This window comes from Symphalangus syndactylus, chromosome 2 (assembly GCF_028878055.3).
Source record: "Symphalangus syndactylus isolate Jambi chromosome 2, NHGRI_mSymSyn1-v2.1_pri, whole genome shotgun sequence".
Classification (NCBI taxonomy): domain Eukaryota; kingdom Metazoa; phylum Chordata; class Mammalia; order Primates; family Hylobatidae; genus Symphalangus; species Symphalangus syndactylus.
The window spans coordinates 150117439-150136787 of NC_072424.2; positions in this window are offsets into that span (position 1 = coordinate 150117439).

A 19349-nucleotide genomic window follows, 5' to 3' on the forward strand; every position below is an offset into this window, starting at 1 on the left:
GTGGATATTCGGAGCACTAAGTGGGTAATAGTCCAAAAAGGAGTATCTTCAACTAAATACTACACAGAAGCATTCTGTGAAACTCCTTTCTGTTCTGTGCATTCAACTAAGAGAGTTGAAACTTACATTAGATTGAGCCGTTCTGAAACACTCTTTCTGTAGAAACTGCAATTGGACATTCTGAGCGCTAAGAGGCCTATATTGGGAAAAATAATATCTTCAAATAAAAACTACAAAGAAGCATTGTGTGAAACTTATTTCTGATATGTGCATTCAGCTAACAGAGTTAAACCATACTTTTGATTGGGCAGTTCCGAACACTCTTTCTGTAGAAAATGCAACTGGACATTCGGAGCGCTAAGAGGGTAATAGTGGAAAAAGGAATATATTCAAATATAAACTACACAGAAGCATTCTGTGAAACTTCTTTCTGTTCTGTGCATTGAACTACCAGGGTTGAACCTTACTTTAGATTGAGCCCTTCTGAAACACTCTTTCTGTAGAAACTGCAATTGGACATTCTGAGCTCTAAGAGGACTATATTGGGAAAAAGAATATCTACAAATGAAAACTACACAGAAGCATTCTGTGAAACTTCTTTCTGTTCTGTTCATTCGACTAAAAGAGTTGTACCTTAGTTTTGATTGAGCCGTTCTGAAACACTCTTTCTGTAGAAAATGCAAGTGGAGATTCGGAGCGCTAAGAGGTTAATAGTGGAAAAAGGAATGTCTTCAAATATAAACTACACAGAATCATTCGGTGAAACTTCTTTCTGATCTGTGCATTCAGCTAACAGAGTTAAACCATACTTTTGATTCAGCAGATATGAACACTCTTTCTGTAGAAAATGCAACTGGACATTTGGAGCGCTAAGAGGTTAGTAGTGGAAAAAGGAATATATTCAAATATAAACTACACAGAAGCATTCTGTGAAACGTCTATCTGATCTGAGCATTCAGCTAACAGAGTTAAACCATACTTTTGATTGAGCAGTTTTGAAAAACTGTGTCTGTACAAAATGCAACTGGACATTCGTAGCGCTAAGTGGGTAATAGTGGAAAAAAGAATATGTTCAAATATAAAGTACACAGAAGCATTGTATGAAACTTCTTTCTGTTCTGTGCATTCAACAAACAGAGTTGAACCTTACTTTTGATTGAGCCTTTCTGAAACACTCTTTCTGTAGAAACTGCAATTGGACATTCTGAGCGCTAAGAGGCCTATATTGGGAAAAATAATATCTTCAAATAAAAACTACACAGAAGCATTGTGTGAAACTTATTTCTGATATGTGCATTCAGCTAACAGAGTTAAACCATACTTTTGATTGCGCAGTTCCGAACACTCTTTCCGTAGAAAAGGCAAGTGGACATTCGGAGCGCTAAGAGGGTAATAGTGGAAAAAGGAATATATTCAAATATAAACTATACAGTAGCATTCTGTGAAACTTCTTTCTGTTCTGTGCATTCAACTAACAGAGTTGAACCTTACTTTTGATTGAGCCGTTCTGAAACACTCTTTCCGTAGAAACTGCAATTGGACAAGCTAAGCGCTAAGAGGCCTACATTGGGAAAAAGACTATCTTCAAATAAGAACTACACAGATGCATTCTGTGAAACTTATTTCTGATCTGTAATTTCAGTTAACAGAGCTAAACCATATTTTTGATTGAGCAGTTATGAAACACTCTTTTTGTAGAAAATGCAAGTGGACATTTGGAGCGCTAAGATTGTAATAGAGGAAAAAGAAATATCTCCAATTAAAAACTACACAGAAGCATTCTCTGAAACACCTTTTTATTCTCCGCATTCAACTAACAGAGTTGAGCCTTACTTTTGAAGGAGCAGTTCTGAAACACTCTTTGTGTAGAAACTGCCAGTGGATATTCGGAGCGCTAAGTGGGTAATAGTCCAAAAAGGAGTATCTTCAACTAAATACTACACAGAAGCATTCTGTGAAACTTCTTTCTGTTCTGGGCATTCAACTAAGAGAGTTGAACCTTATATTTGATTGAGCCGTTCTGAAACACTCTTTCTGTAGAAACTGCAATTGGACATCCTGAGCGCTAAGGGGCCTATATTGGGAAAAATAATATCTTCAAATTAAAACTACACAGAAGCATTGTTTGAAACTTATTTCTGATATGTGCATTCAGCTAACAGAGTTAAACCATACTTTTGATTGCGCAGTTCAGAACACTCTTTCTGTAGAAAATGCAAGTGGACATTCGGAGCGCTAAGAGGGTAATAGTGGAAAAAGGAATATATTCAAATATAAACTACACAGAAGCATTCTGTGAAACTTCTTTCTGTTCTGTGCATTCAACTACCAGGGTTGAACGTTACTTTTGATTGAGCCGTTCTGAAACACTCTTTCTGTAGAAACTGCAATAGGACATTCTGAGCGCTAAGAGGCCTATATTGGGAAAAAGAATATCTACAAATAAAAACTGCACAGAAGCATTCTGTGTAACTTCTTTCGGTTCAGTTCATTCAACAAAAAGAGTTGAACCTTAGTTTTGATTGAGCCGTTCTGAAACACTCTTTCTGTAGAAAATGCAAGTGCAGATTCGGAGCGCTAAGAGGGTAATAGTGGAAAAAGGAATGTCTTCAAATATAAACTACACAGAATCATTCTATGAAACATCTTTCTGATCTGTGCATTCAGCTAACACGGTTAAACCATACTTTTGATTGAGCAGATCTGAACACTCTTACTGTAGAAAATGCAACTGGACATTTGGAGCGCTAAGAGCGTAGTAGTGGAAAAAGGAATATATTCAAATATAAACTACACAGAAGCATTCTGTGAAACTTCTTTCTGATCTGAGCATTCAGCTAACAGAGTTAAAAAATAGTTTTGATTGAGCAGTTTCGAAACTCTTTTTCTGTAGAAAATGCAACTGGACATTCGTAGCGCTAAGTGGGTAATAGTGGAAAAAAGAATATGTTCAAATATAAACTACACAGAAGCATTGTATGAAACTTCTTTCTGTTCTGTGCATTCAACTAACAGAGTTGAACCTTACTTTTGATTGAGACGTTCTGAAACACTCTTTCTGTAGAAACTGCAATGGGACATTCTGAGCGCTAAGAGGCCTATAATGGGAAAAAGAATGTCTACAAATAAAAACTACACAGAAGTATTCTGTGAAACTTCTTTCTGTTCTGTTCATTCAACTAAAGGAGTTGTACCTTAGTTTTGATTGAGCCGTTCTGTAACACTGTTTCTGTAGAAAATGCAAGTGGAGATTCGGAGCGCTAAGAGGTTAATAGTGGAAAAAGGAATGTCTTCAAATATAAACTACACAGAATCTTTTTGTGAAACTTTTTTCTGATCTGTGCATTCAGCTAACAGAGTAAAACCATACTTTTGATTGAGCAGATCTGAACACTCTTTCTGTAGAAAATGCAACTGGACATTTGGAGCGCTAAGAGGGTAGTAGTGGAAAAAGGAATATATTCAAATATAAACTACACAGAAGCATTCTGTGAAACGTCTATCTGATCTGAGCATTCAGCTAACAGAGTTAAACCATACTTTTGATTGAGCAGTTTTGAAAAACTGTGTCTGTACAAAATGCAAATGGACATTCGTAGCGCTAAGTGGGTAATAGTGGAAAAAAGAATATGTTCAAATATAAAGTACACAGAAGCATTGTATGAAACTTCTTTCTGTTCTGTGCATTCAACTAACAGAGTTGAACCTTACTTTTGATTGAGCCTTTCTGAAACACTCTTTCTGTAGAAACTGCAATTGGACATTCTGAGCGCTAAGAGGCCTATATTGGGAAAAATAATATCTTCAAATAAAAACTACACAGAAGCATTGTGTGAAACTTATTTCTGATATGTACATTCAGCTAACAGAGTTAAACCATACTTTTGATTGCGCAGTTCCGAACACTCTTTCCGTAGAAAAGGCAAGTGGACATTCGGAGCGCTAAGAGGGTAATAGTGGAAAAAGGAATATATTCAAATATAAACTACACAGTAGTATTCTGTGAAACTTCTTTCTGTTCTGTGCATTCAACTAACAGAGTTGAACCTTACTTTTGATTGAGCCGTTCTGAAACACTCTTTCTGTAGAAACTGCAGTTGGACAAGCTAATCGCTAAGAGGCCTACAATGGGAAAAAGACTATCTTCAAATAAAAACTACACAGATGCATTCTGTGAAACTTATTTCTGATCTGTAAATTCAGTTAACAGAGCCAAACCATATTTTTGATTGAGCAGTTATGAAACACTCTTTTTGTAGAAAATGCAAGTGGACATTCGGAGCGCTAAGATTGTAATAGAGGAAAAAGGAATATCTCCAATTAAAAACTACACAGAAGCATTCTCTGAAACCCCTTTCTGTTCACCGCATTCAACTAACAGAGTTGAGCCTTACTTTTGAAGGAGCAGTTCTGAAACACTCTTTGTGTAGAAAATGCCAGTGGATATTCTGAGCGCTAAGTGGGTAATAGTTCAAAAAGGAGTATCTTCAACTAAATACTACACAGAAGCATTCTGTGAAACTTCTTTCTGTTCTGTGCATTCAACTAAGAAAGTTGAACCTTACATTTGATTGAGCCGTTCTGAAACACTCTTTCTGTAGAAACTGCAATTGGACATTCTGAGCGCTAAGAGGCCTATATTGGGAAAAATAATATCTTCAAATAAAAACTACACAGAAGCATTGTTTGAAACTTTTGTCTGATATATGCATTCAGCTAACAGAGTTAAACCATACCTTTGATGGAGCAGTTCTGAACACACATTCTGTTGAAAATGCAAGTGGACATTCCGAGCTCTAAGAGGGTAATAGTGGAAAAAGTAATACGGTCAAATATGAACTACAGAGAAGCATTCTGTGAAACTACTTTCTGTTCTGTGCATTGAAATAGCAGAGTTGAACCTTACTTTTGAAAGAGCCATTCTGAAACACTCTTTCTGTAGAAACTGCAATTGGACAATCTGAGCACTAAGAGGCCTATATTGGGAAAAAGTATATCTTCAAATAAAAACTACACAGAAGCATTCTGTGCAACTTCTTTCTAATCTGTGCATTCAGCTAAGAGAGTTAAATCATACATTTGATTGAGCAGTTCTGAACACTCTTTCTGTAGAAAATGCAACTGGACATTTGGAGCGCTAAGAGGGTAGTTGTGGAAAATGTAATATATTCAAATATAAACTACACAGAAGCATTCTGTGAAACTACTTTCTGTTCTGTGCATTCAACTAACAGAGTTGAACCTTACTTTTGATTGAGCCTTTCTGAAACACTCTTTCTGTAGAAAGTGCAATTGGACATTCTGAGCGCTAAGACTCCTATATTGGAGAAGGGAATATCTTCAAATAAAAGGTACACAGAAGCATTCTGTGAAAATTCTTTCTGATCTGTGCATTCAGCTAACAGAGTTAAACCATACTTTGGATTGAGCAGTTCTGGACACTCTTTCTGTAGAAAATGCAAGTGGACATTCGGAGCGCTAAGAGGGTAATACTGAAAAAGGGAATATATTCAAATATAAACTACACAGAGGCATTCTGTGAAACTCCTTTCTGTTCTCTGCATTCAACTAACAGAGTTGAGCCCTACTTTTGAAGGAGCAGTTCTGAAACACTCTTTGTTTAGAAACTGAAATTGGACATTCGGAGAGCTAAGAGGATAATAGTCGAAAAAGGAATATCTTCAACAAAATACTACACGGAAGGATTCTGTGAAACTTATTTCTGATATGTGCATTCAAATAACAGAGTAAAACCATACTTTTGATTGAGCCGTTCAGAACACTCTTTCTGTAGAAAATGCAAGTGGACATTCGGAGCACTAAGATGGTAATACTGGAAAAAGGAATATATTCAAATATAAACTACACAGAAGCATTCTGTGAAACTTCTTGCTGTTCTGTGCATTCAAGTAACAGAGTTGAACCTTACTTTTGATTGAGCCTTTCTGAAACTCTCTTTCTGTAGAAAATGCAAGTGGACATTCGGAGCGCTAAGATGGTAATAGTGGAAAAGGGAATACATTCAAATATAAACTACACAGAAGCATTCTGTGAAACTTCTTTCTGTTCTGTGCATTCAACTAACAGAGTTGAACCTTACTTTTGATTGAGCCTTCTGAAACACTCATTCTGTAGAAACGGCAATTGGACATTCTGAGCGCTAAGTGGCCTATATTGGGAAAAAGAATATCTCCAAATAAAAACTACTCAGAAGCATTCTGTGAAACTTATTTCTGATCTGTGCATTCAGCTAACAGAGTTAAACCATACTTTTGATTGAGAAGTTATGAGACACTCTTTCTGTAGAAAACGCAAGTGGACATTCGGAGCGCTAAAATTGTATTAGTGGAAAAAGGAATATCCCCAAATTAAAACTACACAGAAGCATTCTCTGAAACTCCTTTCTGTTCTCTGCATTCAACTAACTGATTTGAGCCTTACTTTGAAGGAGCTGTTCTGAAACAATCTTTGTGTAGAAACTGCCAGTGGACATTCGGAATGCTAAGGGGGTAATAGTCGAAAAAGGAATATCTATAACTAAATACTACACAGAAGCATTCTGTGAAACTTCTTTCTGTTCTGTGCATTCAACTAAAAGAGTTCAACCTTACTTTTGATTGAGCCGTTCTGAAACCCTCTTTCTGTAGAAAATGCAAGTGGTGATTCGGAGCGCTAAGAGGGTAATAGTGGAAAAAGGAATATCTTCAAATATAAACTACACAGAAGCATTCTCTGAAACTTCGTTCTGTTCCGTGCATTCAACTAACAGTATTGAACCTTACTTTTGATTGAGCAGTTCTGAAACTCTCTTTCTGTAGATACTGCAATTGGACATTCTGAGCGCTAAGAGACCTATATTGGAAAAAGGAATATCTTCAAATAAAAACTACACAGAAGAATTCTGTGAAACTTCTTTCTGATCTGTGCATTCAACTAACAGAGTTAAACCATACTTTTGATGGAGCAGTTCTGAACACTCTTTCTGTAGAAAATGCAAGTGGACATTCCGAGCTCTAAGAGGGTAATAGTGGAAAAAGTAATACCGTTAAATATGAACTACAGAGAAGCATTCTGTGAAACTACTTTCTGTTCTGTGCATTGAAATAGCAGAGTTGAACCTTACTTTTGAAAGAGCCATTCTGAAACACTCTTTCTGTAGAAACTGCAATTGGACAATCTGAGCACTAAGAGGCTTATATTGGGAAAAAGTATATCTTCAAATAAAAACTACACAGAAGCATTGTGTGCAACTTCTTTCTAATCTGTGAATTCAGCTAAGAGAGTTAAATCATACATTTGATTGAGCAGTTCTGAACACTCTTTCTGTAGAAAATGCAACTGGACATTTGGAGCGCTAAGAGGGTAGTAGTGGAAAAAGTAATATATTCAAATATAAACTACACAGAAGCATTCTGTGAAACTACTTTCTGTTCTGTGCATTCAACTAACAGAGTTGAACCTTACTTTTGATTGAGCCTTTCTGAAACACTCTTTCTGTAGAAACTGCAATTGGACATTCTGAGCGCTAAGACTCCTATATTGGAGAAAGGAATATCTTCAAATAAAAAGTACACAGAAGCATTCTGTGAAAATTCTTTCTGATCTGTGCATTCAGCTAACAGAGTTAAACCATACTTTGGATTGAGCAGTTCTGAACACTCTTTCTGTAGAAAATGCAAGTGGACATTCGGAGCGCTAAGAGGGTAATACTGAAAAAGGGAATATATTCAAATATAAACTACACAGGGGCATTTTGTGAAACTCCTTTCTGTTCTCTGCATTCAACTAACAGAGTTGAGCCCTACTTTTGAAGGAGCAGTTTTGAAACACTCTTTGTTTAGAAACTGAAATTGGACATTCGGAGAGCTAAGAGGATAATAGTCGAAAAAGGAATATCTTCAACAAAATACTACACGGAAGGATTCTGTGAAACTTATTTCTGATATGTGCATTCAAATAACAGAGTAAAACCATACTTTTGATTGAGCCGTTCAGAACACTCTTTCTGTAGAAAATGCAACTGGACATTCAGAGCGCTAAGTGGGTAATAGTGGAAAATGGAATATCTTCAAATATAAACTACACAGAAAAATTCTGTGAAACTTATTTCTGATCTGTGCATTCACCTAAAGGGTTAAAACATACTTTTGATAGAGCAGTTCTGAACACACTTTCTGTGGAAAAGGCAAGTGGACATTCTGAGCTCTAAAAAGGGTAACAGTGGAAAAAGGAATATCTTCAAATACAAACTACACAGAAGCAATCTGTGAAACTACATTCTGTTCTGTGCATTCAACTAACAGAGTTGAACCTTACTTTTGATTGAGCCGTTCTGAAACACTCTTTCTGTAGAAAGTGCAATTGGACATTCTGAGTGCTAAGAGGCCTATATTGGGAAAAATAATATCTTCAAATAAAAACTACACAGAAGCATTGTGTGAAACTTATTTCTGATATGTGCATTCAGCTAACAGAGTTAAACCATACTTTTGATTGCGCAGTTCCGAACACTCTTTCTGTAGAAAATGCAAGTGGACATTCGGAGCGCTAAGACGGTAATACTGGAAAAAGGAATATATTCAAATATGAACTACACAGTAGCATTCTGTGAAACTTCTTTCTGTTCTGTGCATTCAGCTAACAGAGTTGAACCTTACTTTTGATTGAGCCGTTCTGAAACACTCTTTCTGTAGAAACTGCAATTGGACATTCTAAGCGCTAAGAGGCCTACATTGGGAAAAAGAATATCTTCAAATAAAAACTACACAGATGCATTCTGTGAAACTTATTTCTGATCTGTAAATTCAGTTAACAGAGCTAAACCATATTTTTGATTGAGCAGTTATGAAACACTCTTTTTGTAGAAAATGCAAGTGGACATTCGGAGCGCTAAGATTGTAATAGAGGAAAAAGGAATATCTCCAATTAAAAACTACAGAGAAGCATTCTCTGAAACCCCTTTCTGTTCACCGCATTCAACTAACAGAGTTGAGCCTTACTTTTGAAGGAGCAGTTCTGAAACACTCTTTGTGTAGAAAATGCCAGTGGATATTCTGAGCGCTAAGTGGGTAATAGTCCAAAAAGGAGTATCTTCAACTAAATACTACACAGAAGCATTCTGTGAAACTTCTTTCTGTTCTGTGCATTCAACTAAGAAAGTTGAACCTTACATTTGATTGAGCCGTTCTGAAACACTCTTTCTGTAGAAACTGCAATTGGACATTCTGAGCGCTAAGAGGCCTATATTGGGAAAAATAATATCTTCAAATAAAAACTACACAGAAGCATTGTTTGAAACTTTTGTCTGATATATGCATTCAGCTAACAGAGTTAAACCATACTTTTGATTGCGCAGTTCAGAACACTCTTTCTGTAGAAAGTGCAAGTGGACATTCGGAGCGCTAAGAAGGTAATAGTGGAAAAAGTAATATATTCAAATATAAACTACACAGAAGCATTCTGTGAAACTTCTTTCTGTTCTTTGCATTCAACTACCAGGGTTGAACCTTACTTTAGATTGAGCCGGTCTGAAACACTCTTTCTGTAGAAACTGCAATTGGACATTCTGAGCGCTAAGAGGTCTATATTGGGAAAAAGAATATCTACAATTAAAAACTACACAGAAGCATTCTGTGAAACTTCTTTCTGTTCTGTTCATTCAACTAAAACAGTTGAACCTTAGCTTTGATTGAGCCGTTCTGAAACACACTTTCTGTAGAAAATGCAAGTGGAGATTCGGAGCGCTAAGGGGGTAATAGTGGAAAAAGGAATGTCTTCAAATATAAACTACACAGAATAATTCTGTGAAACTTCTTTCTGATCTGGGCATTCAGCTAACAGTGTTAAACCATTCTTTTCATTGAGCAGATCTGAACACTCTTTCTGTAGAAAATGCAAATGGACATTTGGAGTGCTAAGAGAGTATTCGTGGAAAAAGGAATATATTCAAATATAAACTACACAGAAGCATTCTGTGAAACTTCTTTCTGATCTGAGCATTCAGCTAACAGAGTTAAACCATACTTTTGATTGAGCAGTTTTGAAACACTCTGTCTGTAGAAAATGCAACTGGACATTCGTAGCGCTAAGAGGGTAATAGTGGAAAATAATATGTTCAAACATAAACTACACAGAAGCATTGTATGAAACTTCTTTCTGTTCTCTGCATTCAACTAACAGAGTTGAACCTTACTTTTGATTGAGCCGTTCTGAAACACTCTTTCTGTAGAAACTGCAATTGGACATTCTAAGCGCTAAGAGGCCTACATTGGGAAAAAGAATATCTTCAAATAAAAACTACACAGATGCATTCTGTGAAACTTATTTCTGATCTGTAAATTCAGTTAACAGAGCTAAATCATATTTTTGATTGAGCAGTTAAGAAACACACTTTTTGTAGAAAATGCAAGTGGACATTCATAGCGCTAAGATTGTAATAGAGGAAAAAGGAATATCTCCAATTAAAAACTACACAGAAGCATTCTCTGAGACCACTTTCTGTTCTCCGCATTCAACTAACAGAGTTCAGCCTTACTTTTGAAAGAGCAGTTCTGAAACACTCTTTGTGTAGAAACTGCCAGTGGATATTCGGAGCGCTAAGTGGGTAATAGTCCAAAAAGGAGTATCTTCAACTAAATACTACACAGAAGCATTCTGTGAAACTTCTGTCTGTTCTGTGCATTCAGCTAAGAGAGTTGAACCTTACATTTGATTGAGCCGTTCTGAAACACTCTTTCTGTAGAAACTGCAATTGGACATTCTGAGCGCTAAGAGGCCTATATTGGGAAAAATAATATCTTCAAATAAAAACTTCACAGAAGCATTGTTTGAAAGTTATTTCTGATATGTGCATTCAGCAAAACAGAGTTAAACCATACTTTTGATTGCGCATTTCAGAACACTCTTTCTGTAGAAAATGCAAGTGGACTTTCGGAGCGCTAAGAGGGTAATAGTGGAAAAAGGAATATATTCAAATATAAACTACACAGAAGCATTCTGTGAAACTTCTTTCTGTTCTGGGCATTCAACTACCAGGGTTGAACCTTAGTTTTGATAGAGCCGTTCTGAAACACTCTTTCTGTAGAAAATGCAAGGGAGATTCAGAGCGCTAAGTGGGTAATAGTGGAAAAAGGAATGTCTTCAAATATAAACTACACAGAATCATACTGTGAAACATATTTCTGATCTGTGCATTCAGCTAACAGAGTTAAACCATACTTTTGATTGAGCAGATCTGAACATTCTTTCTGTAGAAAATGCAACTAGACATTTGGAGCGCTAAGAGGGTAGTCGTGGAAAAAGGAATATATTCAAATATAAACTACACAGAAGCATTCTGTGAAACTTGTTTCTGATCTGAGCATTCAGCTAACAGAGTTAAACCATACTTTTGATTGAGCAGTTTTGAAACACTCTGTCTGTAGAAAATGCAACTGGACATTCGTAGCGCTAAGTGGGTAATAGTGGAAACAAGAATATGTTCAAATATAAACTACACAGAAGCATTGTATGAAACTTCTTTCTGTTCTGTGCATTCAACTAACAGAGTTGAACCTTACTTTTGATTGAGCCGTTCTGAAACACTCCTTCTGTAGAAACTGCAATTGGACATTCTGAGCGCTAAGAGGCCTATATTGGGAAAAAGAATATCTTCAAATAAAAACTACACAGATGCATTCTGTGAAACTTATTTCTGATCTGTAAATTCAGTTAACAGAGCTAAACCATATTTTTGATTGAGCAGTTATGAAACACTCTTTTTGTAGAAAATGCAAGTGGACATTTGTAGCGCTAAGATTGTAATAGAGGAAAAAGGAATATCTCCAATTAAAAACTACACAGAAGCATTCTCTGAAACCCCTTTCTGTTCTCTGCATTCAACTAACAGAGTTGAGCCTTAGTTTTGAAGGAGCAGTTCTGAAACACTCTTTGTGTAGAAACTGCCAGTGGATATTCGGAGCGCTAAGTGGGAAATAGTCCAAAAAGGAGTATCTTCAACTAAATACTACACAGAAGCATTCTGTGAAACTTCTTTCTGTTCTGTGCTTTCAACTAAGAGAGTTGAAACTTACATTTGATTGAGCCTTTCTGAAACACTCTTTCTGTAGAAACTGCAATTGGACATTCTGAGCGCTAAGAGGTCTATATTGGGAAAAAAAATATCTTCAAATAAAAACTACACAGAAGCATTGTTTGAAACTTATCTCTGATATGTGCATTCAGCTAACAGAGATAAACCATACTTTTGATTGCGCAGTTCAGAACACTCTTTCTGTAGAAAATGCAAGTGGACATTCGGAGCGCTAAGAGGGTAATAGTGGAAAAAGGAATATATTCAAATATAAACTACACAGAAGCATTCTGTGAAACCTCTTTCTGTTCTGTTCATTCAACTAAAACAGTTGAACATTAGTTTTGATTGAGCCGCTCTGAAACACTCTTTCTGTAGAAAATGCAAGTGGAGATTCGGAGCGCTAAGAAGGTAATAGTGGAAAAAGGAATGTCTTCAAATATAAACTACACATAATCATACTGTGAAACATATTTCTGATCTGTGCATTCAGCTAACAGATTTAAACCATACTTTTGATTGAGCAGATCTGAACACTCTTTCTGTAGAAAATGCAACTGGATATTTGGAGCGCTAAGAGGGTAATAGTGGAAACAAGAATATGTTCAAATATAAACTACACAGAAGCATTGTATGAAACTTCTTTCTGTTCTGTTCATTCAAATAACAGAGTTGAACCTTACTTTTGATTGAGCAGTTTTGAAACACTCTGTAGAAAATGCAACTGGACATTCGTAGCGCTAAGTGGGTAATAGTGGAAACAAGAATATGTTCAAATATAAACTACACAGAAGCATTGTATGAAACTTCTTTCTGTTCTGTGCATTCAAATAACAGAGTTGAACCTTACTTTTGATTGAGCCGTTCTGAAACACTCTTTCTGTAGAAACTGCAATTGGACATTCTGAGCGCTAAGAGGCCTACATTGGGAAAAATAATATCTTCAAATAAAAACTACACAGAAGCATTTTGTGAAACATATTTCTGATATGTGCATTCAGCTAACAGAGTTAAACCATACTTTTGATTGCGCAGTTCCAAACACTCTTTCTGTAGAAAATGCAAGTGGACATTCGGAGCGCTAAGATGGTAATAGTGGAAAAAGGAATATATTCAAATATAAACTACACAGTAGCATTCTGTGAAACTTCTTTCTGTTCTGTGCATTCAACTAACAGAGTTGAACCTTACTTTTGATTCAGCCGTTCTGAAACACTCTTTCTGTAGAAACTGCAATTGGACATTCTAAGCGCTAAGAGGCCTACATTGGGAAAAAGAATATCTTCAAATAAAAACTAAACAGATGCATTATGTGAAACTTATTTCTGATCTGTAAATTCAGTTAACAGAGCTAAAACATATTTTTGATTGTGCAGTTATGAAACACTGTTTTTGTAGAAAATGCAATTGGACATTCGGAGCTCTAAGATTGTAATAGAGGAAAAAGGAATATCTCCAATTAAAAACTACACAGAAGCATTCTCTGAAACCCCTTTCTGTTCTCCGCATTAAACTAACAGAGTTGAGCCTTACTTTTGAAGGAGCAGTTCTGAAACACTCTTTGTGTAGAAACTGACAGTGGATATTCGGAGCGCTAAGTGGGTAATAGTCCAAAAAGGAGTATCTTCAACTAAATACTACACAGAAGCATTCTGTGAAACTTCTGTCTGTTCTGTGCATTCAACTAACAGAGTTGAACCTTACATTTGATTGAGCCGTTCTGAAACACTCTTTCTGTAGAAACTGCAATTGGACATTCTGAGCGCTAAGAGGCCTATATTGGGAAAAATAATATCTTCAAATAAAAACTACACAGAAGCATTGTGTGAAACTTATTTCTGATATGTGCATTCAGCTAACAGAGTTAAACTATACTTTTGATTGCACAGTTCCGAACACTCTTTCTGTAGAAAATGCAAGTGGACATTCCGAGCGCTAAGAGGGTAATAGTGGAAAAAGGAATATATTCAAATATAAACTACACAGTAGCATTCTGTGAAACTTCTTTCTGTTCTGTGCATTCAACTAACAGAGTTGAACCTTACTTTTGATTGAGCCGTTCTGAAACACTCTTTCTGTAGAAACTGCAATTGGACATTCTAAGCGCTAAGAGGCCTACATTGGGAAAAAGAATATCTTCAAATAAAAACTACACAGATGCATTCTGTGAAACTTATTTCTGATCTGTAAATTCAGTTAACAGAGCTAAACCATATTTTTGATTGAGCAGTTATGAAACACTCTTTTTGTAGAAAATGCAAGTGGACATTAGTAGCGCTAAGACTGTAATAGAGGAAAAAGGAATATCTCCAATTAAAAACTACACAGAAGCATTCTCTGAAACCCCTTTCTGTTCTCCGCATTCACCTAACAGAGTTGAGCCTTACTTTTGAAGGACCAGTTCTGAAACACTCTTTGTGTAGAAACTGCCAGTGGATATTCGGAGCGCTAAGTGGGAAATAGTCCAAAAAGGAGTATCTTCAACTAAATAGTACACAGAAGCATTCTGTGAAACTTCTTTCTGTTCTGTGCATTCAAGTAAGAGAGTTGAAACTTACATTAGATTGAGCCGTTCTGAAACACTCTTTCTGTAGAAACTGCAATTGGACATTCTAAGCGCTAAGAGGCCTACATTGGGAAAAAGAATATCTTCAAATAAAAACTAAACAGATGCATTATGTGAAACTTATTTCTGATCTGTAAATTCAGTTAACAGAGCTAAAACATATTTTTGATTGTGCAGTTATGAAACACTGTTTTTGTAGAAAATGCAATTGGACATTCGGAGCTCTAAGATTGTAATAGAGGAAAAAGGAATATCTCCAATTAAAAACTACACAGAAGCATTCTCTGAAACCCCTTTCTGTTCTCCGCATTAAACTAAAAGAGTTGAGCCTTACTTTTGAAGGAGCAGTTCTGAAACACTCTTTGTGTAGAAACTGACAGTGGATATTCGGAGCGCTAAGTGGGTAATAGTCCAAAAAGGAGTATCTTCAACTAAATACTACACAGAAGCATTCTGTGAAACTTCTGTCTGTTCTGTGCATTCAACTAACAGAGTTGAACCTTACATTTGATTGAGCCGTTCTGAAACACTCTTTCTGTAGAAACTGCAATTGGACATTCTGAGCGCTAAGAGGCCTATATTGGGAAAAATAATATCTTCAAATAAAAACTACACAGAAGCATTGTGTGAAACTTATTTCTGATATGTGCATTCAGCTAACAGAGTTAAACTATACTTTTGATTGCACAGTTCCGAACACTCTTTCTGTAGAAAATGCAAGTGGACATTCGGAGCGCTAAGAGGGTAATAGTGGAAAAAGGAATATATTCAAATATAAACTACACAGTAGCATTCTGTGAAACTTCTTTCTGTTCTGTGCATTCAACTAACAGAGTTGAACCTTACTTTTGATTGAGCCGTTCTGAAACACTCTTTCTGTAGAAACTGCAATTGGACATTCTAAGCGCTAAGAGGCCTACATTGGGAAAAAGAATATCTTCAAATAAAAACTACACAGATGCATTCTGTGAAACTTATTTCTGATCTGTAAATTCAGTTAACAGAGCTAAACCATATTTTTGATTGAGCAGTTATGAAACACTCTTTTTGTAGAAAATGCAAGTGGACATTAGTAGCGCTAAGACTGTAATAGAGGAAAAACGAATATCTCCAATTAAAAACTACACAGAAGCATTCTCTGAAACCCCTTTCTGTTCTCCGCATTCACCTAACAGAGTTGAGCCTTACTTTTGAAGGACCAGTTCTGAAACACTCTTTGTGTAGAAACTGCCAGTGGATATTCGGAGCGCTAAGTGGGAAATAGTCCAAAAAGGAGTATCTTCAACTAAATAGTACACAGAAGCATTCTGTGAAACTTCTTTCTGTTCTGTGCATTCAAGTAAGAGAGTTGAAACTTACATTTGATTGAGCCGTTCTGAAACACTCTTTCTGTAGAAACTGCAATTGGACATTCTGAGCGCTAAGAGGTCTATATTGGGAAAAATAATATCTTCAAATAAAAACTACACAGAAGCATTCTTTGAAACTTATTTCTGATATGTGCATTCAGCTAACAGAGATAAACCATACTTTTGATTGCGCAGTTCAGAACAATCTTTCTGTAGAAAATGCAAGTGTACATTCGGAGCGCTAAGAGGGTAATAGTGGAAAAAGGAATATATTCAAATATAAACTACACAGAAGCATTCTGTGAAACCTCTTTCTGTTCTGTTCATTCAACTAAAAGAGTTGAACATTAGTTTTGATTGAGCCGCTCTGAAACACTCTTTCTGTAGAAAATGCAAGTGGAGATTCGGAGCGCTAAGAGGGTATTAGTGGAAAAAGGAATGTCTTCAAATATAAACTACACAGAATCATACTGTGAAACCTATTTCTGATCTGTGCATTCAGCTAACAGAGTTAAACCATACTTTTGATTGAGCGGATCTGAACACTCTTTCTGTAGAAAATGCAACTGGACATTTGGAGCGCTAAGAGGGTAGTCGTGGAAAAAGGAATATATTCAAATATAAACTACACAGAAGCATTCTGTGAAACTTCTTTCTGATCTGAGCATTCACCTAACAGAGTTAAACCATACTTTTGATTGAGCAGTTTTGAAACACTCTGTCTGTAGAAAATGCAACTGGACATTCGTAGCGCTAAGTGGGTAATAGTGGAAACAAGAATATGTTCAAATATAAACTACACAGAAGCATTGTATGAAACTTCTTTCTGTTCTGTGCATTCAAATAACAGAGTTGAACCTTACTTTTGATTGAGCCGTTCTGAAACACTCTTTCTGTAGAAACTGCAATTGGACATTCTGAGCGCTAAGAGGCCTACATTGGGAAAAATAATATCTTCAAATAAAAACTACACAGAAGCATTGTGTGAAACATATTTCTGATATGTGCATTCAGCTAACAGAGTTAAACCATACTTTTGATTGCGCAGTTCCGAACACTCTTTCTGTAGAAAATGCAAGTGGACATTCGGAGCGCTAAGAGGGTAATAGTGGAAAAAGGAATATATTCAAATATAAACTACACAGTAGCATTCTGTGAAACTTCTTTCTGTTCTGTGCATTCAACTAACAGAGTTGAACCTTACTTTTGATTCAGCCGTTCTGAAACACTCTTTCTGTAGAAACTGCAATTGGACATTCTAAGCGCTAAGAGGCCTACATTGGGAAAAAGAATATCTTCAAATAAAAACTAAACAGATGCATTATGTGAAACTTATTTCTGATCTGTAAATTCAGTTTACAGAGCTAAAACATATTTTTGATTGTGCAGTTATGAAACACTGTTTTTGTAGAAAATGCAATTGGACATTCGGAGCTCTAAGATTGTAATAGAGGAAAAAGGAATATCTCCAATTAAAAACTACACAGAAGCATTCTCTGAAACCCCTTTCTGTTCTCCGCATTAAACTAACAGAGTTGAGCCTTACTTTTGAAAGAGCAGTTCTGAAACACTCTTTGTGTAGAAACTGACAGTGGATATTCGGAGCGCTAAGTGGGTAATAGTCCAAAAAGGAGTATCTTCAAATAAAAACTACACAGAAGCATTGTTTGAAACTTATTTCTGATATGTGCATTCAGCTAACAGAGTTAAAACATACTTTTGATTGCGCAGTTCAGAACACACTTTCTGTAGAAAATGCAAGTGGACATTCGGAGCGCTAAGAGTGTAATAGTGGAAAAAGGAATATATTCAAATATAAACTACACAGAAGCATTTTGTGAAAATTCTTTCTGTTCTGTGCATTCAACTACCAGGGTTGAACCTTACTTTTGATTGAGCCGTTCTGAAACACTCTTTCTGTAGAAACTGCAATTGGACATTCTGAGCCCTAAGAGGCCTATATTGGGAAAAGAATATCTACAAATAAAAACTACACAGAAGCATTCTGTGAAACTTCTTTCTGTTCTGTTCATTCAACTAATAGAGTTGAACCTTAGTTTTGATTGAGCCGTTCTGAAACACTCTTTCTGTAGAAAATGCAAGTGGGATTCAGAGCGCTAAGAGGATAATAGTGGAAAAAGGAATGTCTTCAAATATAAACTACATAGAATCATTCGGTGAAACTTCTTTCTGATCTGTGCATTCAGCTAACAGAGTTAAACCATACTTTTGATTGAGCAGATCTGAACACTCTTTCTGTAGAAAATGCAACTGGACATTTGTAGCGGTAAGAGCGTAGTAGTGGAAAAAGGAATATATTCAAATATAAACTATACAGAAGCATTCCGTGAAACTTCTTTCTGATCTGAGCATTCAGCTAACAGAGTTAAACCATACTTTTGATTGAGCAGTTTTGAAACACTCTGTCTGTAGAAAATGCAACTGGACATTCGTAGCGCTAAGTGGGTAATAGTGGAAAAAAGAATATGTTCAAATATAAACTACACAGAAGCATTCTATGAAACTTCTTTCTGTTCTGTGCATTCAACTAACAGAGTTGAACCTTACTTTTGATTGAGCCGTTCTGAAACACTCTTTCTGTAGAAACTGCAATTGGACATTCTAAGCGCTAAGAGGCCTACACTGGGAAAAAGAATATCTTCAAATAAAAACTACACAGATGCATTCTGTGAAACTTATTTCTGCTCTGTAAATTCAGTTAACAGAGCTAAATCATATTTTTGATTGAGCAGTTAAGAAACACACTTTTTGTAGAAAATGCAAGTGGACATTCGTAGCGCTAAGATTGTAATAGAGGAAAAAGGAATATCTCCAATTAAAAACTACACAGAAGCATTCTCTGAAACCACTTTCTGTTCTCCGCATTCAACTAACAGGGTTGTGCCTTACTTTTGAAAGAGCAGTTCTGAAACACTCTGTGTAGAAACTGCCAGTGGATATTCGGAGCGCTAAGTGGGTAATAGTCCAAAAAGGAGTATCTTCAACTAAATACTACACAGAAGCATTCTGTGAAACTTCTTTCTGTTCTGTGCATTCAACTAAGAAAGTTGAACCTTACATTTGATTGAGCCGTTCTGAAATACTCTTTCTGTAGAAACTGCAATTGGACATTCTGAGCGCTAAGAGGCCTATATTGGGAAAAATAATATCTTCAAATAAAAACTACACAGAAGCATTGTTTGAAACATTTGTCTGATATATGCATTCAGCTAAGAGAGTTAAACCATACTTTTGATTGCGCAGTTCAGAACACTCTTTCTGTAGAAAATGCAAGTGGACTTTCGGAGCGCTAAGAGGGTAATAGTGGAAAAAGGAATATATTCAAATATAAACTACACAGAAG